Source organism: Hemicordylus capensis, chromosome 10 (assembly GCF_027244095.1).
Source record: "Hemicordylus capensis ecotype Gifberg chromosome 10, rHemCap1.1.pri, whole genome shotgun sequence".
Taxonomy (NCBI): domain Eukaryota; kingdom Metazoa; phylum Chordata; class Lepidosauria; order Squamata; family Cordylidae; genus Hemicordylus; species Hemicordylus capensis.
The window spans coordinates 13,814,649-13,840,914 of record NC_069666.1 but is presented as its reverse complement, the minus strand read 5'-3'; the positions used below and the strand labels follow the sequence as shown (position 1 = coordinate 13,840,914).

General features: G+C 46.2%; 1 long non-coding RNA gene and 1 other non-coding gene across 2 annotated transcripts in view; one reads left to right on the top strand and one right to left on the bottom strand.

The window, feature by feature from the left end:
- The window catches only part of LOC128334781 (uncharacterized), a 167,453-nt gene that overhangs the window by 89,336 nt on the left and 51,851 nt on the right, over positions 1-26,266 (top strand). The window contains exon 3 of the long non-coding RNA XR_008311397.1: positions 16,097-16,176. This is a non-coding gene — a long non-coding RNA (uncharacterized LOC128334781). The remainder of the gene's footprint in view (positions 1-16,096; positions 16,177-26,266) is intronic.
- TRNAA-AGC (transfer RNA alanine (anticodon AGC)) lies at positions 2,218-2,289 on the bottom strand. The gene has a single exon. It is a non-coding gene; the product is annotated as a tRNA-Ala (tRNA).

Here is a 26,266-nt window from a genome sequence, read left to right as displayed (position 1 = left end):
GGTGGCAGCAGTCTGTTCTAGCAGTTGGTGATGCCGTCCATGTTCCAGGAGTTTCCTCCCAAAAGGAGGAGATAGAAAGAACTGCAATCTTTCTGATTGATCACTGATCACTGGCTGATGGTAAAGATGCCAACCCACAGAAACTACCAAAACACACCCACCCCAGAGAGGGTTTCCCTTCCACTGAATTTAGGATGACCAAATGTAGGAAGAATAGGCCTCCTTACCTACCTTGAGGACCAAAGTAGGCCTGAGATGTTGATGTGATATGAGAGTTCTAAGGTTTGGAGCTCCCTGGGAGTCTGGTTACAAAAAGCAGGTTAGGGCAGGCCCTCTCTCTTGCTGTTGCTCCCCTGCAACTGGTATTTAGAGGCATCTAGCCTCTGAGGCTGGAGGTGGCCTATAGCCCTAAGACCAGTAGGCATTGATAGAGCTGTCCAGCATGAGTCTGTCTAAGCCCCTTTTAAAGCCATCCATGCTGGTGACCATCACCACGGTAGATTAATTAGACACTGTGTGGAAAAAGTATTTTCTCTTGTCGGTCCTAAATTTCCCGATCAGGTTTCAGGCAGGAGTATTCCCTCTCTCTGCCTGGAGATGCCAGGGATTGATTGGATTACACTGTGTCATAGATGAGTGAGCTCATCTTGAATGAACTCAGACATGATCCGAGAGCTTCCAAAGCACATCATTGGCTCAATATAACCTGAAGCCTGGGAAATTGCTAGGGATTGAAGCTAAGACCTTCTGCATGCAAAGGAGATTCTCTACCATGGAGCTACAACCCCATTCCTAAAAGGGGTCATTGCTTCCGTTTACGGTTTGTATTTGTTGTTTACCTTTGGGGTTTTTTTCGTGTGTGGGATCAATGCCTCTTTTGTGGTCCATTTCTTTACAAAAAGAATAAGTCTCCATAGACTGGTTTTATCCATGAGATGTCTTTGTCATGAAATTGACTAGACCAGACCAGAGCTTTTTGTCTGGTTAATCTTTATACCAAAAGGAAACTTTAAAAAAAGTTCTAGAATATGCTGCTGAGGTTGATTGATGGATTGATTAAGTGCCGTCAAGTCGGTGTCAACACTTAGCAACCACCTAGATAGATTCTCTCCAGGCTGATCTGTCTTCAACTTGGCCTTTAAGGTCTTGCAGTGTTGCATTCATTGCTGTCGTAATCGAGTCCATCCACCTTGCTGCTGGTCATCCTCTTCTTCTCTTTCCTTCAACTTTCCCCAGCATTATGGACTTTTCAAGGGAGCTGGATCTTCACATAATGTGTCCAAAGTATGATAGTTTGAGCCTGGTCATTTGTGCCTCGAGTGAAAATTCTGAATTGATTTGTTCTAGGAACCATTTGTTTGTTTTCCTAGCTATCCTGCTGAGGTTGGGGGGAGGTATTTCACACTGCTTTTGTTGAAGTTAAGAGACCCTTCTTGCAAAGATCAATTACTGCCGTGTGAAAGTAGGTACCCTTGCAGAATTTTAATTTCCTTCTTAAAATGCGGGATGATTAATAGTAGGCACAGATCTATCAACTAAAATTTTAAAAACCACTCTGGATGTGCTGGCAAGAAGAGAAGTGGTGTTCTGGGCACTGTCAAATAGATGCCTGCAACAGCTGTACATACAGCTGTGCTGCCCGAAGTGCTAGAGAAAAGCAGTCTGACAGACACCATGACAGCAGAGAGACCAAGGAATGTGTATCGTATACTGCTGGGGATGATAGTAGGGGTGTGAATGGCAGTGGTTTGGTTCAAATTCGAACCGGCCAGGCCTGGCCGAACCGGGTCTGTTTCGGTGGCCAGTTCAGGGGATATACTTGTAAAAGGGAAATCCAGGAAGGATTCCCATTGACAAGTAAAGGGGTATTCCCTATACTAAGGTGGCGGGGGGGGGGGGAGAGAAAGGGTACTAATCACACACACACATTCAGGAAACATGTGTCATGAAAATGGGACCACGTGCATTGGCTGTGGTGGGGGCACACTGCTCACATACAGAGTGCAATCATTGGTTCATGAACTACTGTGGCTGGGGGTGATGGGAGTTGTAATTCAGCAACATCTGGAGGCGCCCTGGTTGGGAACCAATAGCCAGGGGTTAGGGGGGTTGTAGGCCAATATTGGCAGGAGGGCCAAAGTTGTGCAGCCTTGGTCTACACTGACTGGCAGCCGCTCTCCAAGGTTTCAGGCTGGAGTTTCTCCCAGCCCTCCCTGGAGATGCTGCCAGGGATCGAACCTGGGACCTTCTGCATGCTAAACAGAAGCTCTACTGCTGAGCTACAGCCCCCATTCCTATTGTTGTCACCTTAAGAAACGGAATGTGTCAAATGTTTGTGGACTAGCCCACAAGTCCTTTTTTTGATATCCTTGTTTCTCTCCCCCCCCCCATTCAATAAGTGGAAATTAGAAAGGGAGATGAGGAAGAGAAAGGAAACTAAGTCTATTCACCAGAGATTAGCAGTCAAAATGCGTGAAGCCTGAACAAAGCACAAAGTAGATGAGTCTGAAACACAAGCGATGCATCATAACTGGAGCGGGAGATTAATAAAGCAGCACTAGCAATATCTGTGTGCCAAAACACACTTGTAAGAGGGCCCCTACAGTAAGAGAGTAACTGATGGAGAACTAGTCTTTAAATCAGTATCTTTTCCTATAAAAATAATCCATACAGCTCTTGGAATCTTCCAGGACGGCTTCTTTCCAGCCAAGTGCAAAACATGGACTTCTGTCTCCTTCGCTGGCTATACTCCAGTGGCCAAATTCTCTCTTGCCACACAGATGGGCAAGGCATGGATTTCAGCTTCCAGCCTGCAACTAGCTACAACTAGTAGCCAGCAGCTGTCAAAAGTAATGGACCAAACTCCTTCTAGCCTTATTAGTGGTCCATTGAGGAAGAACCCGCGACGGATGCTCTTTCTTTAAATTCAGTGGCTGACATGGTCTGCAGCCCTCCTTAAACTCAACTGAGGATGGTCAAGATGTTGGCTGATGATCTTCAGTCCTTCAGCAATGGAAGGAGGGCTGTAGATCTGCAAGGAGCCTTTATCAACTTTACACTGAAGGCTTCTTTCTGCAATGGATTAGGCAGAGGGGGCAAGTGACTTTTGCATCTCTCTCCCCTCCCTCCAAAAGCTCTTTCCAATTGTAAGAATATATATATATATATATATATATATATATATATATATATATATATATATATATGAATGATCCAAAGGGCCTTTGGAGTGAGAGGAGAGATGAAAAAATCACTCCCCTCCTCTGCCTGGTTCATTTCAGGAAGAAGCCTTCAGCAGCACAGGGATGCTAAAGGCTTCTTGCAGACCTGCAGTCCCCCCACTGTAGCCCTCCTTCCATTGCCAGAGGGCTGAGGATCATGCTGGCCAAAATCCTGAGGTCATTCACACAATCAGAAACTGTGTTCTACCTGGGTTTGGGAGCTTTGAGTGCTCCCAATTTTTGGTTGTGTGGAAGCAAGGTAGGAGGAAAACCTGGGTAGAAATGATAGTGTTGAAGCAAGGTAGGAAGAAAAGCTACAGGTTTTCCTCCTACCTTGCTTCCACACAACCCAAAATTGAGAACACAACAGCTCCCAAACCTGAGTAGAATGCAGTTTCTGATTGTGTGAATGACCTCCTAGTCTTCACCCTTCGTTGAGTTTGGCATATAAGAGCAGTCAAGACCATAAACTGAGTAGGAGACGAGTCCTACACAGTTATGGGATCTGGGCACACTCCTTCTTTGTGCTTGTGTGAACAACAACAACAAAAGACAGGCCAGCAGTTGGGAGCTTGATCATCTATCAAGACTCTGCTGGGTAGGGCAAGCACATCCCTGTCCCCAGATTCCATCTCCAGCTTTGGAATGAGATAAGTGGAAAAATCATCCTACCAAGCTGGGTCTTAGCTTATGATCAAGCCTCCTAACACATGGTTGCAAAACAGGAGCACACCCTACTCTTGATCCTGGGTAGTAGGCCTGGGCACACCGGACGAAGGGGAATGCCGGCATCGGGATTCTCAGCCCTCAACATGAAGAAGCATCCAAGCATGGGGCAAGTGCCCGGGAACCACACTGGTGATGGGGGCCCTTTAATTGAATGCCCAGCACTGGTGCGGGAGCGGCTGGGTGGCACAGCTATGTTCAGAAGTTGGGGGTGGGCAGGGAGTGACACTGGCCATCTTGGGAAGCCTGCGTGGCTGCTGGGAGGGTATGCGAGCTTCTGGGGATTGTAGTCCCATTCAGAACATCTCCCACTTGAGAAGTTCTGAGCAGGACTACAATCCCCAGAATCTCCTACTCCCCCACCCCCAGTTTCAATCTCTCTCAAGAGAAAACATTCCAGCAACAGCCAATAAGTAACAAACTTATTGTCTTCAGATCCTGTCTTAGACAATAAGTATGCATTGCAAAAGGATTTGATTGCCTTCTCCACCAGTGCTAAATTGCCTAAAGCCCAAGCAAAGCATTATCTGAAATGAAAGAGGAGCGCCTCGTTTATGTTGAAATGAGAGTTCGTTAGGAGTATTAATGGACCTTGCTGCCTACTTAACGGGATTTAGTTAAAATGATAAACTCTTTTAAATGCTTTCTTGAATGCATGAATGCCCGGCAGTGTTCTCCAGGCCTCACAATGAAGTGAATTCTGGCTAAATAGATTGCCTTGGTACATTTGCCGTAGTAATAGATGTAACGTACATGGAGGCTCTTCAAAGTCCCCTGAACGTTGGGGCCTAGCATCCAAATGTGAAGGGAAGAAAAATCAAAGGGGCAACTTACCTTCTTTGGGGATGAGGTTTTATGGGGTGACATTCTGTGACTAGGAAGCCATGGGGGTGTGGTACTCTTGGTTTCTCAAAAAGCCATCTGGCAGTAAAAATGGTCCTAGATGTTTTGGTGCTCAAGGAGGACATTCTAAACAGTGGAGCTGTTCTCACAGCCAGAGAGGCCTGGGTAGAAGAGGGTTAACCCAGGAATGCCTGGTCATCTGTGGCAGTTGGAGCCTTCCTGTCCAGCAGCAATGTCCCTGGTAGCCCAAACTCTCTACCCAGGTAACAAGTGAGGTATGACATGAAGAGAGCCCGTCCTACCTTTGATTTTGGTTCTTTGCAGCACCAGTGATTCTGTTCCTGGGCTGCTGTCAGCCACATGAGCCATAGCCAGATGGAAAGCAGAACCAAGGAGAAGAAAGCTGTTGTTCTACTAAGAGCTGCCTCTCCGCTGTGCATACAATGCATTGTGGGATAGCGGGAGGCCCCAGCTCCTGATCTCAGCTCTGGAGATCTTCGGTCATGTGGGCATGTGAGCAGCAGAACCAAAGGCAAGCTCTGGTCATCTGGGAAGAGGCAGGCAGGATCCTGCCTCTCCCCTCCAACACCTCCCTGTTTGGTTGTAAGAACAAGATCTGTGTCTCGATGTTGACAGTGCCACCTTGGCAGTGTGGGAGCTTCAAAGGTGGGATATTGACACTTAAATAGAATCCCTTCCTGTCTTCCCCACAGATGGCATTGGCTGTGTTCTCAGGACCACCATCCCAAGAAAAGGAGGCTCCAACCAACTCTCATATCACATCAACGTATCACATCCACTTTGATTCTCAAGGGAGTTGTCGTTCAGCAACATTGAGAGGCTCCCAGTTTGGGAACCACTGCCCTAAGGGGAATATCTCCCAGTACTCACGCGTGTCATCTCTCATTCAAATGCAAACCAGGGTGGACTCATGCTTGCTACCACAAGGCCAAGTCCCCATCCCTCCTCATTGATCTGGGTCCATTGACTGCTTGGCAGAGGCTCTCCAGACGATGGTTTCTTTTTCCCTACCTGGAGATGCCAAGGATTGAACCTGGGGCTTTCTGCATGCAGATTATGTGCTTAACCAATAATCCACAGCCCTACCTACTCGACTGACTTTTTGGACACTGTCAACATTCCAAGCAAATTTGGACATCCACTGTAACGGCTATATTTAGTAGTTACCACTCAGTCTTGGAGCAGATCTCTCCCCTTTCCATTGTTCCTCATAGAATGACAGCCTTGGCTGAGATGTGAAAGAAATGCCACATGATTTTGAAATCTCTGACTGACAGAGGCAAGATAATGACAATGAGTTGGACGTTTTGATGGGCACGACAGTATAATTCTTCTGGGAACTCATCACTTCCCAGTGTTTGCTGATAACATTGGAAAATCCGGTCCTTTAGGCTTGTGAGAAGGAGGACAAAAAGACAGTAGTTTATCTTCTTAATTCCCCCAGGAAAGGGTGTGGGTGTGTTTCTATTTATGAGAATTGCTCCTCTCCCATCTTGCTGTTCCAGCATAGTCTCAACAGCTCACATTCTGCACAGTGTTACGGGGATCGTTTAGCACTGCCAGAGCCCTGTCTGTGTCTTAAAACACCACTGGCCGGGTTGTAGAAGAGTCCTTTCTGCTGCACAAGTACAAGTGCAGCTGAAATTGTGCAAGTGGAATTGTGTAATACAGCATCCATTATTTCGAATTGAGGCGATGCAATTGTGTACGCACCATTAAGTTGCAGGGAAACAGGACTATTCCTCTATATGGCAGGCTGGTGGTGTTTTAGACATAGGTAGCTGCATTAGGCTGAGTCAGACCCTTGGCCGTTCTAGCTCAGTATTGTCTACACTGACTGGCAGCTCTCAATTGAATGACAATATAATAGTTCTTTTTAGCCTACTTTCCTTAAGGAAAGTAAGCTTATGATATCACCCAACATATTCTCTCTCTGTGTCCATGCGTGTGCCCCCTATCAACTTCACAGTGCCTGGACCAATACAAATCAAACTGTGTACAGTTGTAGCAACACCTTAACAGCATAGTTTATGATGATGTCATTCACCCAACCTTAACTTAACTTAACTTAACTTAATGATGATGCTATGCACTACACCTTAACGGTGTAGTTTATGATGATGTCATTCACCCCAATTCAAGATGGTGGATGCATGAACATTTGAGGCGCAAGTGGGCTAACTTGTGATGCACCTAACTGATTTGAACCAAATTTGGAACAGTTATAGTGAGTGACACACACAGACACTTCAATGACGTAGTTTGTTCTGATGACATCCACACCTATTCAAGATGGCGGATGTATGAATGGGAACCTTCTGCATGGAGGTGCTCTTCCCAGAGTGGCCCCATCCCCTGCGGGGAATATCTTACAGTGCTCACATGGAGTCTCCCATTCAAATGCAAACCTAGGCATACCCTGCTTAGGAAAGGGGCTAATTCATGATTGCTGCTACAAGACCAGCTCTCCTCCCCACAAGACTAACATGTAAATCATGCAAATTGCCTTCTAATCTTGGATTCAGGGGGAAACGGTAAGTTGTACTAGAAGTGCGCACACATTTGGGGAGGTCTTCCAAATTGTAGTTAAATAACAGCTCCAACTCCCTGAAATGGACCTGAAAATGGCTGGACTTTTTAGCATTTCAGTCAGGTTGGGTTTTCCTGGATGCCTCTCTCGTGATAATGCCAACACAAATAAAACTGTTTGAGGTAAATGTGGGGGTGGGGGGCTGGGGAGAAGGATACAGGATGCCAGCCAGAACCTCCAAACATTGTCTCATCATGCAAAGGTTAGCAATTTTCCTCTGCTTTTTCATAGCCTGGCAACCATTTCACAAAAGCCAGAGGACGTTCGTTTGTCATTCAGTGAGAGCCGAAGAGATTTTATCTCTGGTGAAGGACAGGGTTGTGCGGGTGGGAGGGTGCAGATCCCCCCCCCTTTCCGGATCTCTGCTAGGAGACAGGCTAGAAAGTGTCAGACTGAATCATAATTATTTAGTCTCTTACCGCCCCCCCCAATGCTGAGCCCTCTGAAATCTTAGATTAGAAACAACCCCATTTTTAGAATGGCCTGGTTAGTTTAAGGCTGTATACAAATGCAGTGGAATATGAGAGAATTCTGAATTCTATGATTTTGTACTGCAGGGGTGAGTGGAGGCGGGCATGTATGAATGTTCTCCCACATTTTTTTAAAAAAAGAAAAACCTCCCCTGCAAGGATGACTCATGTTTGAGGCCCCAGGTGTTGTAGTCTTGCCTTCTGCACCTTATCCAGTTCAATGTCCTTTTTTTAGATGTGGTGACCAGAATAGTACGCAGTACTCCAAGTGTGGTCGCACCATAGTTTTGTATAAGGGCATTATAATATTAGCCGTTTTATTTTCAATCTCCTTCCTAATGATCCCTAGCATGGAATTGGACTTTTTCACAGCTGCCACACATTGAGTCGACACTTTCAACGAGCTATCCACCACGACCCCAAGATCCCTCTCCTGGTCCGTCACCGACAGCTCAGATCCCATCAGCGTATACTTGAAGCTGGGGTTTTTCGTCTCAATGTGCATCACTTTACACTTGCCAACATTGAACTGCATTTGCCACTTTTGTCGCCCCCTCCCCCAGTTTGGAGAGATCCCTTTGGAGCTCCTGACAATCCATTTCGGATTTCACAACCCAAAAGAGTTTGGTCTCATCTGCAAATTTCACCACCTTGCTGCTTACCTCTACGTCTAGATGATTTATGAATAAATTAAAAAGCACCGGTCCCAGTACAGATCCCTGGGGGACCCCACTTCTTACTTCCCTCCATTGTGCTTCTCTCCATTGTGGGATTTTAAATCTAAAATTAAAAATCTTTTGTATTATATTATCTATTTTCTGTTCTGTCTTGTTCTATGTGTTGGATTTTTTTTTAAACTGTTGTGGTGTTGTGAGCCATCCAGAGAACAATTTGGTATGGGGCAGCGAACAAAATAAAGATGATGCTGATCCTGCCCCATTCTCTCCACTGAAGGCATTGCCTCAACTGCCTTGCCGCTGCTCCCTGGCTCCTTGCTGCCCCAGTCAGGCCTTCTCACTTACTGACCTGGTATGTCTCCCGACTAGGATGTTAGAGTGAGGGGCCAGCCCACCTCCCTCACCACTTCCCCTCTTCATCTCTATGGTGCAGCCACACTTGGAATACTCATATCTCAAGATCTCTGCCATAGAGATCGCTACCATATCTCAAAAAGGATATTTTAGAATGGGAAAAGGTGCAGAGGAGGGTGACCAAGATGATCAGGGGGCTGGAGCAGTGTCCTGTGTTCTTACGATCGAGGAAGTTAGTCTAAGGAGTGGCCGGCGAAGATCTAGAGCCATGTGTGCTCAAGAAAATAGGGGTATGTGGGGAGGAAATCCCATTTGGGGGACTGGGTAGTGATTGTGTGTGAGGGGGAACTGGAACCAACTTGGTTCTTTCCGTGTAAACTGCTTTGGCAACTTTTCTTGAAAAGAGGTATATAATTATTGTATATATTTAATCTATTTTTATACTGCCCTATAGGAGTGTGCACAAAACTGTTTTTTTCAGTTCGAGTCTGAAGGAGACTCCCCAACAGAATCGGGCATGTTCAGTTTTGTGACACCGAACAACCCCACCCCACTGGCTCGGCTCAAATTCAAATAGGTTCAGGGGTTCTAACTTTTCTCTCTCTTTCTTTTTTAGAATCACTCACCGGCGGGTCCGGCAGCTTTGAAGGGGTGCTGGCATGGCTGCGGTGGGATCTCCACAGCCTCCCTCTCTCCCACTGGTGTTGGTGGCCATTTTGGAGGCAGCCATGGCTATGCAAATGGCCAGGGCAAATGCATGGCAGCCTCTAAAATGGCCACCGGCACCACCGAGGAAAGGGCCAGAATGCCCCCCAAACAGGCTGAAACAGCCCTTAGAGGACTGAGGGAGGCTGGCAGGGGAGAGGGAGAGTGTGGAGATCCCCCTGTGGCCTCTGCAGCACCTCCTGAGGCTGCCAGACCCACCGGTGAGTGATTCATATCTACATATGTATCTCTATATGGTTAACATTAGAACCCCTGAGTCAGCTGGGGGGATTCAGCTTGAGGTTGAGCTGAACCGGGCCCAGTCCAGCTTGAGGGTGAGCTCTTGAGCTGGACCAGTTCGATGGCAAATAGGCTCTCCCCCGACCTGGTTGGCACATCCCTACTGACCTATATAAAATCTTAGGCCAGTTTACAGGTTAATTAGGAGTAGTTGGGGGCCACACAAACGTCAGCAATCTTGTATTCAATCTCCTGTGGCTCAGCATGGTTCCCAATAGGGGTGTGCAAGCCTCAGTTCAAAACATGGTTCCAATCGAACCAGCCCAGTTCGGCGAGTCCGAGTTTGAACCAGACTGGTCCTGGTTCTAAGAACCAGTCCGTGGGCCATTTAGGGTATACAAGTAAAGGGAACATTCCCGAATCCTCCCTAGAGGCTGCCAGGGGGTGGTGAGAGAGAGAGGCCCCCATACCTGTAGTGAGGCCGCTGCATATGTGGTAGAGACATCGGAGGTGGTGGAGGCTCCTCCAAGCCCCCCACCAGCCTCCTGGATGACAGCCTGGGCCAGCTGCGGCCCAGTTCAGGCCTCTGCGCAATGATCCGGATGGGCTGGATTGGTTTGAATCTGGTCTGGATTGGTTCGAATCTGGTCTGGATTCAAACCAAACTGGCCAATCAGTTCCATGCACATCCCTAGCTCCCAACTATGATTATCCCCCCCCCCGTCACTCCCTGGCCCTGTGATTTCTGCCACCACACACACACACACACACACACACACACACACACACACAGACAGAGCTTTCAGGAGCACTCATGGCTCTGCCTCTTAGCCGGCTCACCAGTGACCTGTAAGACGCCCCTTTTTTCTCAGACTTCTCGTTAATTAATTAATTTCAACCCGCTTGCTTTATTTCATAAAATGGTTTTAATGGTTTTATCCTCTTTTATACTTGTATTTAAAAGGATGCACACTGCCTAGGGATACACACCTATCGGGTGGTATATCAATAGGATAAATGAATCAAAATCAATCAGACTGGCTTTCTCAGTTGTAAGAGCCTGGCTGTGGTGTCTCTGGAATGCCTTTCCTCTCCTGGAACAAAAACCATACAAGAAGAGGAGCAGAGAGGTGTGCTGAATGAAGCCAAGGCAGCAAAATTGCTTTCAAGAAGTGGCATAAAGGGAGGAAGGGTAGCACATTCCGTCTGATTTATAATAGAATTGCCTCAAGTTAGAAACGTAAACTAAGCGAGCCAGACGGAGAAGACTCTCCTTCTTCAGGCTGCATTTCCCCAGACGTGTCGGTGTCACCTTCAGTCCTGATTACAGGGGAAATGCCAGATGCCCAGCAAGTAAACAGGCCCTGGATTCTTAATTACAATCAGAGCTGAAGATTCGGGTAGAGATGACAATCTCTTCAAGAGAAGGGGTGGGAGGGAAATCAATCAAACGGGTTAATCGAAGGATGGCCAGATAAGGAAATGAGAAAGCTCCGCTCGGAACAAAGCACCTCGGACTTTGAAGGACAAGGCAGTTGGTTGGGGGCGGGGGAGAATCTTTCCGGAAGGCTCCAGAATTCTCAGAGAAGCTATTCTCATATTAAGACAGTCCACACAATTAAGGGTAGGACACGTATCCTATATGACCCTGGTTTAGGAACTGAGCACACTCCCGTTTTGTGGATCACAGGACAATTGGAAGCTGCCACATACTGAGTACGACCATTGGTCCATCTCTCTCAGTATTGTCTACACAGACTGGCAGCAGCTTCTCCATGGTTTCAAATACAAACCATGGTGGACTCTGCTTACAAAGGGGACAAGTCATGCTTATTGGCCACAAGGCCAGCTCCCCTCCTAATTTCCTTGTGATCATGTGTGTGAGGGGAAAAGCAAGGTCAGAGGAGGAGGAAGTGATCATCTTGGAGAGAGGAACAGAGGGTTTTGCCTCCTACCTCTGTAAAGTGCAGGGTACAGGAGCAGGCTAGGACAGTATACTGAGAACTGGATTACCCATTCTAATATTCCGCTTGCCTACTAAGTGTTCCACAATCACAGTTGAGATGCTACTATCTTTATTCCTACCACCACTTTGCACACACACCCCCCCATCTTTGCAGTATGTGAGTGAATATTCCACATGAGGTCTGATCCATGCAGAATAAAGCGGAACTTTGCAACCTGGAGAGGTACAAGATTCTGCTTCTTGGCTTGTCTGTTACCTGAGTTGGCAGCTTGGAGCTGTCCATGGTCCTGCTGCTTCTGTCTGCTCCTGCTGGTAACTGATTTGCCCCAGAGATGCCTGTGGTAATCTATAGCTGGATCTGCTTCAGACTTCCTCTTCAAATGAGCTTACCTTCAGTTGGCGGCTAGGAAAGGCGGGGGTGTGCACAAACTGTCCGATGTAAAACCGGTTCGTATCTAGCTGAGCCAGTTTGGTGATTCGATCGCAGACCGAATCAGAGCTGGTTCGCTCCATGATCGAACTGAACTAAGCCCAGTTCAAGCGGACCAGTTCTACATCAGAGAGACTGGGGGCGGGGGTTTACAGTGAGAAAAGAAAATGTAAATGTAATGTAAAGTAATGTAAAGTAATGTAATGAAATTAATGTAAAGTACTTTCAAAAAGAGATCTATTTACCAAGCCACCCATGTGGCAGTGGCATGGTTAATATGAACCTCTGCATGCTTGGGCAGCGCTGGGGAAGGGGTGAGCACTCGCTCTGCAAACCCGGGCTAAGAGGTGGGCTACAAGAGCGGGTTAGCCGCTCTGGAATCACTGGGCTCGGCTGCGAGCCCGGTGGTTCTAACGATCACAAAAATCGGGCTAGGATTTTCCTAGCCCGATTTTTGTGATCGTAAGAATAGCCTCCAGATCTACTACCCAGTTTAAAAGTGAGATAGGAGAATCCTGTCCTCCCTTTTGTTTGGGTCATCTGCACAGCTGGTACGCTTCAGTGTTCCTGGGCTGCTGGTGGCCATGTTTATCATAGAGTCCTGTGCCTTGTGGGGCCAGGTAGGATGGAGTTGCTGCAGTACTGAGGGCTGCCTCTCTGCTGCTTGTGCAATGCATTGTGGGATAGCTGGAGGACCCAGATCCTGATATCAGCACTGGAGATCGCTGCTGCAGTGTTCGCATGGGCTCATGGGCTGCGGAGCCAAAAGGAGGCTCTGGTCATCTAGAAGGCACAAGGTAGGAGTGTGCCTTCCCTCCAGTCCACTCTCATTGGTCATGAGAATAGCCTCACAGGCGTCTTGCTGAATTGGAAACTGCATGTGCATCCCAGGTGCAGATGCCTTTCTTCATTGTGCTGTGCATTTGGTTGTCCCATCTGATGAGCCTCATATTAGCATTGCTCATCATAATTGGGAGCATGCATATTGAAATGTAGATGGCTGGGCATGTATGTGGGTGAGCACATTTATTTATATTTATTTATTTGATTTATATACCGCTTTTCATGAAAACATCTCAAAGCAATTTACAGTATAATTTAAAACCATACATAATTAGGATACAAAAGTATAGATGATCTAAAAGCAGTTTACAATATTATTGATGCCTAATTGAAATAATTATTCAAATACATAATTAAAAATGCAAAATGACAGATAATACAAATTTTATAAAAATCTCTATTTATAAAGGGAATAACTCGTTAAAAACAATAATACATAAAACACTACTGTTCTGGACTGTATGCCCAAGGTTGTGCACAAATACATTTCAATTCAGGCTAACTGAGATTCTGCAAGATCCCCACCTGTAGTGTAATGCAATAACAAAGAAATGTTGACTTAAATAAACTAGCTCCCATGTGGAAGTGATCTGCAGCTGTCAGTTAAGCATTACTGGTGGATAATAGAATTAGAGGATATTTACAAATGGAAATAAGGGGCTTGCTCTTGTGCAGCTGCACAGCTTGTGTGCAAGCTGTGTTAATACTAGACTGATGTACCATTGCACAGTACATCAACCGGAATTGTTAAGGTTTTCGGAATCCTTCTTAGCACTCAGCTGCCTAGCTCTAAATCACCCAGCTCCTCTGTGACATCAGAACAGCCAAACCAGTAGGAATTGAATTGAGTTTATTACAGCCATAGAGCAACAATGATAAGACCTACAAAAAACCACAGGAAGCTGCCATATACTGAGTCAGACCCTTGGTCCATCTCACTCAGTATTGTCTACCCAGACTGGCAGCGGCTTCTCCAAGGTTGCAGGCAGGAGTCTCTCTCAGTTCTCTCTCGGAGATGGCTGGGAAGGAACATGGAACCATCTGCTGTGTGGTGTAGTGGTTTGAGTGCTGGACTAGGACTGGGGAGACCCGAGTTCAAATCCCCATTCAGCCATGAGACTTGCTGGGTGACTCTGGGCCAGTCACTTCTCTCTCAGCCTAACCTACTTCACAGGGTTGTTGTGAGGAGTATGTAGTACACCGCTCTGGTACTAAGTATGTAGTACACTGCTCTGGGCTCCTTGGAGGAAGAGCAGGATATAAAAAATGTGTTAAAAGAAAGTCTCCCATTCATATGCAACCAGGGTGGACCCTGCTTAGCCAAGGGGACAAGTCATGCTTGCTACCACAAGACCAACACAAGATGATATAGATTTTAAAACACACACACACCAAAATAGAAATCAATATGAATTAAAGTATACCTAGATAGATGTGCCACTTAGCATTCACATGACACCACCATTTTACTGTGACAGGCTAAATCAATTTCACAAAACTTGGCAACTTTCCCCAAATTCTCTACATTCGTATCAGAAAGCAAATATATGAGAGATAACTCCTCCAATCTGCCTGGCTTAAAAATAAATAAATTAAAGTAGGGGTTCTACAAGACCAGAGGAGGTCATATGGTAGCAAGCATGAATTGTCCCCTTTGCTAAGCAGGATCCACCCCATTTTGCATTTGGATGGGAGAATACATGTGTGAGTATTGTAAGAAGTTCCTCTCGGGATGGGGGATGCTGTGGAAAGAGCACCTGCCTGCTTGCATGCAGAAGGTTCCAAGTTCCCTCCCTGGCATCTCCAAGACAGAGCTGAGAGAGACTCCTGCCTGCAACTTTGGAGATGCCACTGACAGTCTGTACAGACAATACTGAGCTAGGTGGACCCAAGCATCTGACTCGGTATAAAGCAGCTTCCTATGTTCCTAGGGTTAATAATGCATATTGTGATATAAAGGGCAGCATAACAATATTTGATCCACAGTCTGCATGACCCCCTAACAGGGTCAGATAAGGAGCACCCCGAAATCTGCCCTGCAGGAGGGCAGATGGAAGAACACTGAATCATTGAACATTGAACTGGCCTTGTGGTAGCAAGCATGACTTGTCCCCTTAGCTAAGCAGGGTCTACCCTGGTTGCATATGAATGGGAGACTTGATGTGTGAGTACTGCAAGATATTCCCTTCAGGGGATGGAACCACTGAGGGAAGAGCAGAAGGTTCCAGGTTCCCTCCCTGGCAGCATCTCCAAGATAGGGCTGAGAGAGATTCCTGCCTGCAACCTTGGAGAAGCTGCTGCCAGTCGGTGAAGACAATACTGAGCTAGCTGGACCAATGGTCTGACTCAGTATCTGGCAGCTTCCTATGTTCCTATGCCAGAGTGAATGCTCTTCGGCATTTCGGGTCCAACGACTTAGACCAGTGGTTCCCAACCTGGAGTCCTCCAGATGTTGCTGAACTACAACTCCCAGTATTCCCAGCTATACTTTATTAGGGTTCTGGATGCTGGGAGTTGTAGTTCAGCAATATCAGGGTGAACCCTGGCTGGGAACCATTGACTTAGACAGATATCCTGCTGGCTTAAATCCAAACCTTAAGTTTGAACCCATGACATCCTTAGGGGATGATGATGTCTCTTGCCTGCCAGGCATTACTTGTCCTCCCTCCAGATTGGCCACTGCCTGCTGACTGACACCGCTCATGGCCTATGAACTCATTTGATCCATTTCTAAGACAAACTCCTGTTTAAAATGGAAAGTTCCCCTCCTGGCCAACGTGGTGGTGCTTTCTTTGCAACAGATGATGTTGTTTCGGTATTATTCAGCACATTTCTGTTGGGGGATTGCTTTGTGTGCCTATCGTGAGCGCCTGCAGTTGGCGAGATAAAGGGAACGGAATAAATGTTATCAAAGCATTGCCAGAGCTGTGAGTAAACTGATTTGCATGCAGTAGAGATGGGGCACACCGAAACAGTAATTGACCTTGTGGCCCTCTTCTGATTATTCAAGGTGGAGTAGTCTCAAGAGAACCCATCCATCTCCATGCCACAGTCTTGGCTGACTTTGGAATAATTACTGGGGAATTCAAGGTAAGGCTTACAAAGATTTGTCACTGGCCACTGGATCTCCTTGGGCTCAATAAAATCCAACCAGTTTTTAATTAGTTTAAGCTATCTAAGGCAACCCAATTTAAAAATGCAAATAGTGAAAGCATCTATTTTTATTTTTTATTTTTAAAAACAAAACAAAACATAAATTGGAAATATTAAGGATTCTGATCACAGCACTGTGTGTGGATCTTGAAACGCTTGATGCCAATTATGTGCTTCATTGCATTAAAATGAATCCTGGTTTTTAATAAAGACTCAAGTGATCAAACCTGCAGAGTCCGGTCATTGCCACCTCCCATTTTCATTACTCGTGAACTTTTCAATTTGAGGTCATCCCAGTTTAATACTATATGAACTCTCTTAACTACAAACCCCCAAATCAGGTATGCCCTCAAATCCTCTTCCAGAGTGTTCTGATAGCTTGGTCTCATTTTGTGCCACAAACTCAAGGTTTTGCAAGTGATTAACACTTTTAAGGGTGTAAATACAAATTGGGGTTCCCAGTTAAGTGCATGATATAACAAATATCGCTTTATTCTTCCAAAAACCCATCATCCAGTGTTTTACACTAGTTTTACACGACAAACCCCAGTTTCTCCTTTGGGAAAACCCTTGAAGCCTCATGTCCCTGGAGGCCTGCCTACAAGGGCCCATTAACACAATGGCACTTTCTTCTAGATGAATGGACACACAACAAAACGTGGCAGTATATTCCTGCTGTACATACTCACCAGACAATGGGGTGGGGAAATGTAGGCTCGGAAGCATGTTGGTGACCCTCAGCTTGGGAGCGCCCTCTTGGAAGAGCTTCACCATGCTCCATCCCTCGGGGGTTTTAAAAAACAATTTAAGAAACATCCTTGTTTGTTTATTTATTTATTTATTCGCTTTATATATCGCCCTTCCAAAATGGCTCAGGGCAGTTTATAACAGAATAAAAACAATTAAAAGCAGTTAACAATTAAAATCAAAACTATAAAAACAGAATAAAACCATTCAACAGCTAAAAACCCTGGTAAACCAGGACAAACATTTAAAACAATTTAAAACAGTTTACAGCAGTTTAAAAACCCTGGAAGGCCAGGCCAAACAGATAGGTTTTAAGGGCTCTCCTGAAAGAAAGCAATGAACTCAAATTACGGATTTCTGCCTGGAGTGCATTCCATAGCCCAGGAGCAGCTACAGAGAAGGCCCGCCTCTGAGTCGTCACCAGACGAACTGGTGGTAACTGGAGATGGACCTCCTCAGATGACCTTAACGTGTGGTGGGGATCATGCAGAAGAAGGCGCTCTCTAAGATAACTCGGACCTAAGCCATTCAGGGCTTTAAAGGTAATAACCAGCACTTTATATTTTGCTGAGAAACATATTGGCAGCCAGTGTAACTGTTTCAAGACAGGCATAATATGGTCTCTCTGGGTTGCTCCAGAGACCAATCTTTTTCAGAGGCTTATATCTGGTGGGTACCACCCCCCCCCATTCTTAGTTATCCTTTTACTCATCATGTTTAATTTGAAACTTTTAGAATTTGTAATTTTTAAACATGATTTTAGCTTGGTCTTTTAACTTGTTTCGTTTTATTAATTTATGACCATTTAATATTTTATCTATTGTATTAATGTGGTGGTCCCGAGCAGTAGTGTACTGAAGTGGAGGGGGAATGCATGCAATAAATGCAATAAACAAACAATCAAACAAACCAGATTTGAATGAATGAATGCTATTATATCACTTAGTTTCCAGTCTTGGTCTAAGAGTGCAGTTTAGACTGGCCCTGAGAATAGACCATTAGCATCCTTCTAGCTGCGCCTACTTCTATAAAGGACAGGATGCCTGGGGTTTCCTTGAATGGTACCCATTCTTGTTGGAGGATGAGAGAACTGGAGGATGATTGCGGCACTGGCACTTTTAGTGTCTTGATAAACAAACAGGTAGATTGTCAGGAGGGCACTGAAACAAGCACAGTGCAGGTAGCTTGAGCCCATTGAAGAGTAACTTTATTCATTGACTTGGCACATTTCTATACCGTCATATATATATGTGTGTATGTATGTATGTATGTATGTATGTATGTATGTATGTATGTATGTATGTATAGATAGATAGATAGATAGATAGATAGATATCTCAATATATGATCCCATATCTAGATATAGATATAGATATAGATATAGATATAGATATAGATATAGATATAGATATAGATATAGATATAGATATAGATATAGATATATAAAATCTCTGGGTGGTTTAGAATTTAAGTTCTGATTTAAGACAATAACTAAAACATGAACACAATTTAAACCATTAAAATAGAAGCTTGAGATAGTTTCCTAATACTCAATAGCAGGTGAGCTTTATCAGGGAAGTTGAATACTTGGATTGAAAGCCTGTATGCATGAGCCACCTTGGAGACAGGCATAAGCTGACCACCCAGATATCAAGGACAGGCACATAGGAAGCTGCCTTCTACTGAGTCAGACCATTAGTCCATCTAGCTCAGTATTCTCTACACAGACTGGCACAGAGGCGGAGCCACCATTGGGCGAATGGGTTCAAAGAACCCAGGCCGCCTCCCCTCAGGGGCCGCACCTCGCGGCCCCAACACACACCACCCCCCAGCATCTGACATCAGACGCGGGGGGTGCTGGTTTAACTCCTGAATGGGGCCGCGCGGCTCTGTTCGGGAGTTAAATGGCCGGTGCTGCATTTGCAGTGCGGCCAAGAGTGGCTCTTTCCTGTCTTTAAAGCAGGGAAGAGCCGCTCCTGGCTGCGCTACGAACGCAGCACCGGTCCCAATCTAGCTCCCAAACGGGGCCAAGCAGCCCTGTTCGGGAGTTGGATGACCAATGCTGCATTCACAGTGCGGCACCAGTCAGAAGTAAATGCAGTGCCAGCCTGGCTCTAACTCTTGAACGGGGCCATGTTGCCCCTTTCAGGAGCCAGACCACGCCCCCTGCACCTGACGTCTGATGCGGGGGTGGGGTGAGCGGGGCCCAGGCGGTGGCCGGGCATGGGAGGCTCGTGGTCTGGCTCTGCCACTGGACTGGCAGCAGTTTCTCCAAGGAGTCCCTCTCAGGCAGGAGTCTCTCTCAGCCCTATCTTGGAGATGCTGCCAGGGAGGGAACTTGGAACATTCTGTATGCAAGCAGGCAGATGCTCTTCCTGGAGCGGCCCCATCCCCTAAGGGGAATAGCTTACTTGTAGCCTCCCATTCAAATGCAAACCAGGGTAGACCCTGCTCAGCAAAGGGGACAAGTCATGCTTGCTGCCCAGAAGACCAGCTCCTCCGAATCTTCTTGTGATCATGTGTGAGAGAGAAAGCAAGGTGAGAAGGAGGAAGTGATCATTCGGGAGAGAGGAACTGAGTCGGAGGGTGTCGGAGTCAGAGACCCTTCTTAGCAAAGGGGACCATTCATGCCAGCAACCACAAGACCAGCTCTGATGATGACCTGCCACATTGACTGCCCATTAATCACTACCCGTCGTTGGTGCCCAAACTACAGAAAGCTAAAAGAGCAGCTAGGCGTTGAACAATGGGCTCATAAGTATGGCACCAGGCCTGAAAGAATCTAAGTGGCACATTACTTCTTGGGTCCTCTCCTTCATGCCGTTACCCTGTTTGGCATGAAAAGAAAGAAAACTTAGCAAAACAAAGTGTCTGTGATGCTTCCTGGTCCCCGCCTCTCCTTTCACCTGCAGAGAATGAAGTTCTCATTCTGGGATCTCTTTTCACGGTCGGCTGCATCTCTGCTTTGCCTGCCCCCCCCCCAAAAAAACTTGGTATTTCAGTCCTGAAAAGAACTCCAGCTGTGTATGAAACGTCTCGAAGCAACAGCAGTCACTCCATCCCTTTTAGTAGATGCTGATAACAATTTCTGGCAGAATGGAGGTCTGGGGTGGATGTCAGGATGAGAAAGAGATTCTCTGTCTTTGACCATGCCTAGATGTAACATCCAACCATTCAGAGGAAGGAAGAAAGAGAAAAAGACAGGTGAACATGTTCCGTATTGAAGATGACAAGAGCAATAGAGTCATAGAAAAAGTCGTAGGATTTTTTTTTTTTAAGGGACTAACAATACTTGGTGTTACACTAGTTTCCAGCTGACATTTTTAAGGGCTTTTTGACTGCAAAGAAGAAGAAGAAGAAGAAGAAGAAGAAGAAGAAGAAGAAGAAGAAGAAGAAGAAGAAGAAGAAGAAGAAGAAGAAGAAGTTGTTGCCGTAGGGAAGGAGGATGGGTATAAAAAACTGAGAAGGGAAGATCAGGCCAAATACTAGCCCTTAAACAGAGGCTCGTGGCTGCATCAAGGCTCTGATGTGTTTGAAAAGTAGCAAAACTACTTGTTGAGACAGATCCTATGCATGTGCATTCAGAAGACGGCTGAGAGGAGAGCTGGTCTTGTGGTAGCAAGCATGGCTTGTCCCCCTAGCTAAGCAGGGTCCACCCTGGTTGCATATGAATGGGAGACTAGAAGTGTGAGCACTGCAAGATAGGCCCCTCAGGGGATGGAGCCGCTCTGGGAAGAGCAGAAGGTTTCCTCTCTGGCTTCTCCAAGATAAGGCTAAGAGAGAGACTCGGTATACAGCAGCTTCCTATGTCCTATATTCCTATGTTCCTATTAGTGTTCCCTAGGCGAAGAAATCGAACTCCCAGTGGAAATACAAAGCATAAAGGAAGTTGCCTTATACCAAATCAGACCCTTGGTCCATTTTGCTCAATATTGTCTACACCAGGCTTGCTCAACTTAGCCCCCCCCCGCCCCGCTGCCAGCTGTTTTTGGACTACAACTCCCATAATCCCCAGCCACAGTGGCCAGTAGTTAGGGATTATGGGAATTGTAGGCCAACATCTGCAGGAGGGCTGAAGTTGAGCAGCTCTGGTCTCTACTGACTGGCAGCGGCTTCTCCAAGGTTACAGGCAAGTGTTGCTCCCAGCCCTATCTGGAGAGAGGAGAATAGGAGCATAGAAGGCTGCGATATCCTTCAGATACCATATACCAGTCAGACCCTTGGTCCATCTAGCTCAGTATTGTCTACGCAGATTGGCAGTGGCTTCTCCAAGGCTGCAGGCAGGAGCAGGGGTGTAGCTATAATTGAGCGGATGGGTTCAAAGAACCCACCCGCCCCCAGCTCCACCATTTCCTATTTTCTTCATTATCTCCCTCATTCTGCGGGGCTGCGAACATAGGCCCCCGTCTCCCCTAGCTATGCGCCCGGGCAGGAGTCAATGTAACATTGGGCCCATTCACACGTTATGTTCAACACTCATACAACGAGTGTACAGTGCAGAGATTCACATCTGTACGGTCTACAGATTCACATCTTATGTTGAACTCAGGTACAGAAGGACACTTCCTAGCTATGCCACACATTTGAAAGGCTTGTATCCTGGTTCACTTTTAAAATGAACACAGGTACAGCCATTCACATAGCCACCTAATGGTGCAGTGGGGAAATGACTTGACTAGCAAGCCAGAGGTTGCCGGTTCAAATCCCCGCTGGTATATTTCCCAACACCTATTTTGGGCAGCAGAGATATAGGAAGATGTTGAAAGGCATCATCTCATACTGTGAGGGAGGAGGCAATGGTAAACCCCTCCTGTATTCTACCAAAGACAACCACAGGGCTCTGTGGGCACCAGAAGTCGACACCGACTCGACGGCACACTTTACCTTTACAGTCATTCACACAAACACATGTATGCGTGTGCAGAAATGTGTGCAGCATTATGACTCGGGCTCCTGCAAACTTAATTTTTTGTGCAAAAATGTCCTGGCTATGTAGCAAGGCCCAGGGCAGAAATTTCTCTCTTCCCTCACCATTTCTCAGCTGTTCTCGTGAGCCATAGCAGTCTACATGGTTTGAACCACAACAGCTAAAACTGCTCCATTTCCTGGGTAGCCTGTTGAGATTTATATATCTTCCACAGACTTTAAACAGCAATCAGCATGTTTTTTAAGCTTGAGTTACATTCACTGCGATTCCATCCCTGCAACCTGACTTGGTTTCACTGATCTTTACTGCAAAGCTACTGTAGACTGAACAGAATGTGTTTTTCCGTGCTGTTGTTATACTTGAGGTACAAATAAGGAAAGGAATGATTGGGCTGTAAGAGAAGATTTCTCCCACATTTACTTTTATATTTCCAGGTTTGTGGTATTTGGAGGAAGCAGAAGCCAAGGGCAAACCACTGAAACTCACATCAATATTTTGTTTGTGTATGTAAAACTATATAAATGTGTCTCTTTAAAAGATTGCGACTTGTAGGGCACATCAGAGCTACATAGACAAATGCTTCCCTTTCTCTAAATTCATCCTGCATTATGTTCCTAATAAATTTCACTGCTTGCTTCTTGCACTGTTAAAAAGTTGTGGTCCCTCGCACTTTTTTTTTTTTAATAAAAAAGCAGCCTCATTATTTCAGTGCATCAATAAATACCAACAAGGTGACATTTATGGCTGCATTAGCATTTGCAGAAGAAGTTGAACATATTTGTGTTGCTCTGCTGTCAAGGTGCAGTTTTGGTTGGAGAGCTTCCTTCCCATGCAGATTCCTAAGATCAAAGAGGGGGTGTGGCTGAAGGTAGGGGTGTGTGAGTCGGGTCCGGTTCAGCCATCGAGTCGGGCCGAACCGGCTCACAGACTGGCTCAGAGGGTATACTTTTAAAAGGGAATCTGCTGAAGATTTCCATTTGCATAACCACGCAAATCGTATGGTGATGCAAATGGCCTCTGCGCATGCACAGAGGCCATTCTGAGAACTGGGCCACAGCTGACCTTGGCTGTCATTTGGGAGGTGGGGGGTGGAGGGTTGGAGAATCCGGTGCCGCATCTGATGCCTCCACGTGGCCACCAGCCGAGCTGGCGGCAACTGGAAACAGATCTCTCTAGATGACTTCAATGGGTGGTGGGGATAATATAATAATAATAGTAATAATAATTCGATTTCTATACCACCCTTCCAAAAATGGCTCAGGGCAGTTTACACAGAGAAATAATAAATAAATAAGATGGATCCCTGTCCTCAAAGGGCTCACAATCAAAAAAGAAACATAAGACAGACATCAGCAACAGTCACTGGAAGTACTGTGCTGGGGGTGGATAGGGCCAGTTACTCTCCCCCTGCCAAATAAAGAGAATCACCACATTAAAAGGTGGCTCTTTGCCAAGTTAACAGGGTTCTCTTAAATACCCAGGGCCCAAGCCAATGCTCTTCCCAGAGTAGCCCCATCCCCTGAGGGGAATATCTTACCGTACTCACACAGGTCTCCCATTCAAATACAAACCAGGGCAGACCCTGCTCAGCAAAGGAGGCAAGTCATGCTTGCTACCACAAGACCAGCTCTCCTCCTCACATAAGTTCTTCCTGATGTTCTGCAATGCTATCACGTGTTTTCCATTTCTAGGCGGGGTAAAGGTTTTCCAAAATCATTATGGGCATTCATCCCTGGAGATGGCATTGATGGTCCAAATTTGTGGGCGGGCCTTGTGGACTTCTCTTTTCCACAGCTATTAAAGGAGCAGTTCCTTGACCACTTTTTCACCTCGTCACTGTCTAACTCAAGCTGAGCCTACCTTGTGCCAAAATGTCCTAGGACCTAGGAAGCTGCCTTCTACTGAGTCAGACCCTTGGTCCATCTAGCTCAGCATTGTCTACCCAGACTGGCAGCGGCGTCTCCCAGGTTGCAGGCAGGAGTCTCTCTCAGCCCTTTCTTGGAGAGGCTGCCAGGGAGGGAATATGGGACCTTCTGCATGCAAGCAGGTCCCAATAGGTGCTCGCCTCCTTTACGTCTCCAAGGAAATCCAGTGAAATAAACGACTAAGTTGTTTCGTCAGCCTTGGTGAGCGACGGAGCTCAAGAGGGGAACTGTAGACTCCGTTGATACTTGCGCATTCTTTGTTGTGGGGGAAGAGACTGTTTTGTGATGGAAGTTCATTCCCCTTTTAGAACACAGGAACCTTGATATAAATCATTAAGGATTTAATCTGCAACTTTGTCACTTCTTGTTTTGCTGGCATATGTTGGCTATGCAAATTTCACGCCGAGACCCCATTTCTCTGGGAAAAGGCATATTCCTAGGGGGAAGCAAGTGAATAAAGACAGACTAATCACATGGAAAGTAGGCTGTTCTGTACCGCGAACTAGAGGCCCGAGGGCTTCAAAATCAAGCGCATTTGTTGTTGGTAAATATTCATTATAGTTCAAAAGGAAGGTGTCATTTTGGCAAGGATATAAATCAAACGCCAAATCCACATTAGACGGCCTCAAGGGCATTTACCTTTCCTAACACACTGCATAAATTGTGTGACTTTAAATCCTAGCCAGTGATATCATGACTTCCTTGGAGCAGGACTTATGTCATAAAGGTTGGAGTCATAGGAGTCATAAACCATCACTCTGGTTTAGGAATTCTTTAGCTTTAAGTGATTTTGTCTTTTTCTGCCATAGGGAATAATGGGAATTTGAAGTAGACCCATTATTCCCTGTGAGTAACTCCTAGGTACTCCAGAGTGGGTATGAGGATAGGGTGGTATGGATACCTACTACCACCCAAGCTGCAAGGCAGTGGGGTACTCGGGTGATTTGGGGGAATTTTAAAATGTATTTTAGATTCTCTAGTGTTAACTAACTTTTTCTCATAATGCATCCCTTTGTAGAAGTAATGTAACATCCAAGAGCTTAAATGCATTAGATTCTCAAATGTCACATTGCTTCTTCACAGAATTGCTTCTTCAGGCTGATTCAATTCAAACTCAAATCGAATCGCTAAAATCGTTTCGTGCACATCCCTATCACTGTGTCTTGTTGTTCAAGCAGCAGTGTATCCACTTAACAATAGCGTGGTGGTTAGAGGGTTGTACCAGGTCTGGGGAGACCCGATTTCCAATCCCTGTTCAGTCATGAAACTCACTGGGTAGCTATGGGCCAGTCACTTCTTTCTCAGTCTAACCTACCTCACAGGGTTGTTGTGAGGAGAGACATGTACACCGCCCTGGGCTTTTGAGAAGAAGAGCAGGACATAAGTGTAAAAATAAATCAAATAGCCTGTACCATCTTGTCAACAAAGAGGACGAGTGGGTGGGATACAAATCTGGGATCCAAAGAAGCTAGAGAAGCTTTATGAACCTAAAACACTGTTTTTAAATGTCGCATTTCTTGACCTGTTCATTGAAGCCATCACACCACTTAATGTTATTCAGGCAGTTGGAAAGGCCACAATGGGCGGACCCTCTGTTGTTTCTTCATCGGAGTCTTTGAGGCTTAATATCAAGTGAGTCTCTTGACAAGCTATCAGTAGCCGAGTCTGATCTCCCCGGAAAATATCCCATGAATGAGATTGAATCTGTCACTCACAAGCATCTTGTTTATGTGCTGCTGTTTTCTTGCAAGCTTGGCTGTCTCAGGTTGTCACCTGAGTAATCACAGACCTAAAGGGCATGGCTTTGGGTGGGACCTTTCTTTTCTTGTCATGGCACAGCTGGACTGTTAATTGCAGGATCTGGGAAGAAGGTGTTACTTCCCCTGTCTGGGTAAGGCTGGCTACTGTGAATGACACAGATGGAGAGAAGAGCTGGTCTTGTGGCAGTGAGCATGAATTGTCACCTTCCTCAGCAGGGTCTACCTTGGCTTGCATTTGGATGGGGGACAGCATGTGAGCACTTTACAATATTCTGCGTAGGGGACGGGGCTGTCGCTCAGTGGAAGAGCATCTGCTTTGCATGCAGAAGGTCCCAGGTTCAATCCCAGGCAAACCCAGGTTGGGCTGGAAAAGACTCCTGCCTGAGACTTTGGAGAGCTGCTGTCCTGTGGTCAAGATGTGCACAAAACTGGAAAACCCAGTTCGGTTTGAGTGGAACTGGAGTCAAACCAAACTGGTGTCCCCCTCCCCCAGGCCTCTCTCCAGTCATTTTTGGCCCATTACAGGGCTCTCTGCGGTGGCCATTTTGGAGGCTGCTGTGCATATCCAATGGCCATCTGTGTGGCTGGGGTCATGACCTGGCCACCCAGATGGCCATTGGGCATGTGCGGTGGCCACCAGAATGGCTACCAACATACAGAGAGGCCTG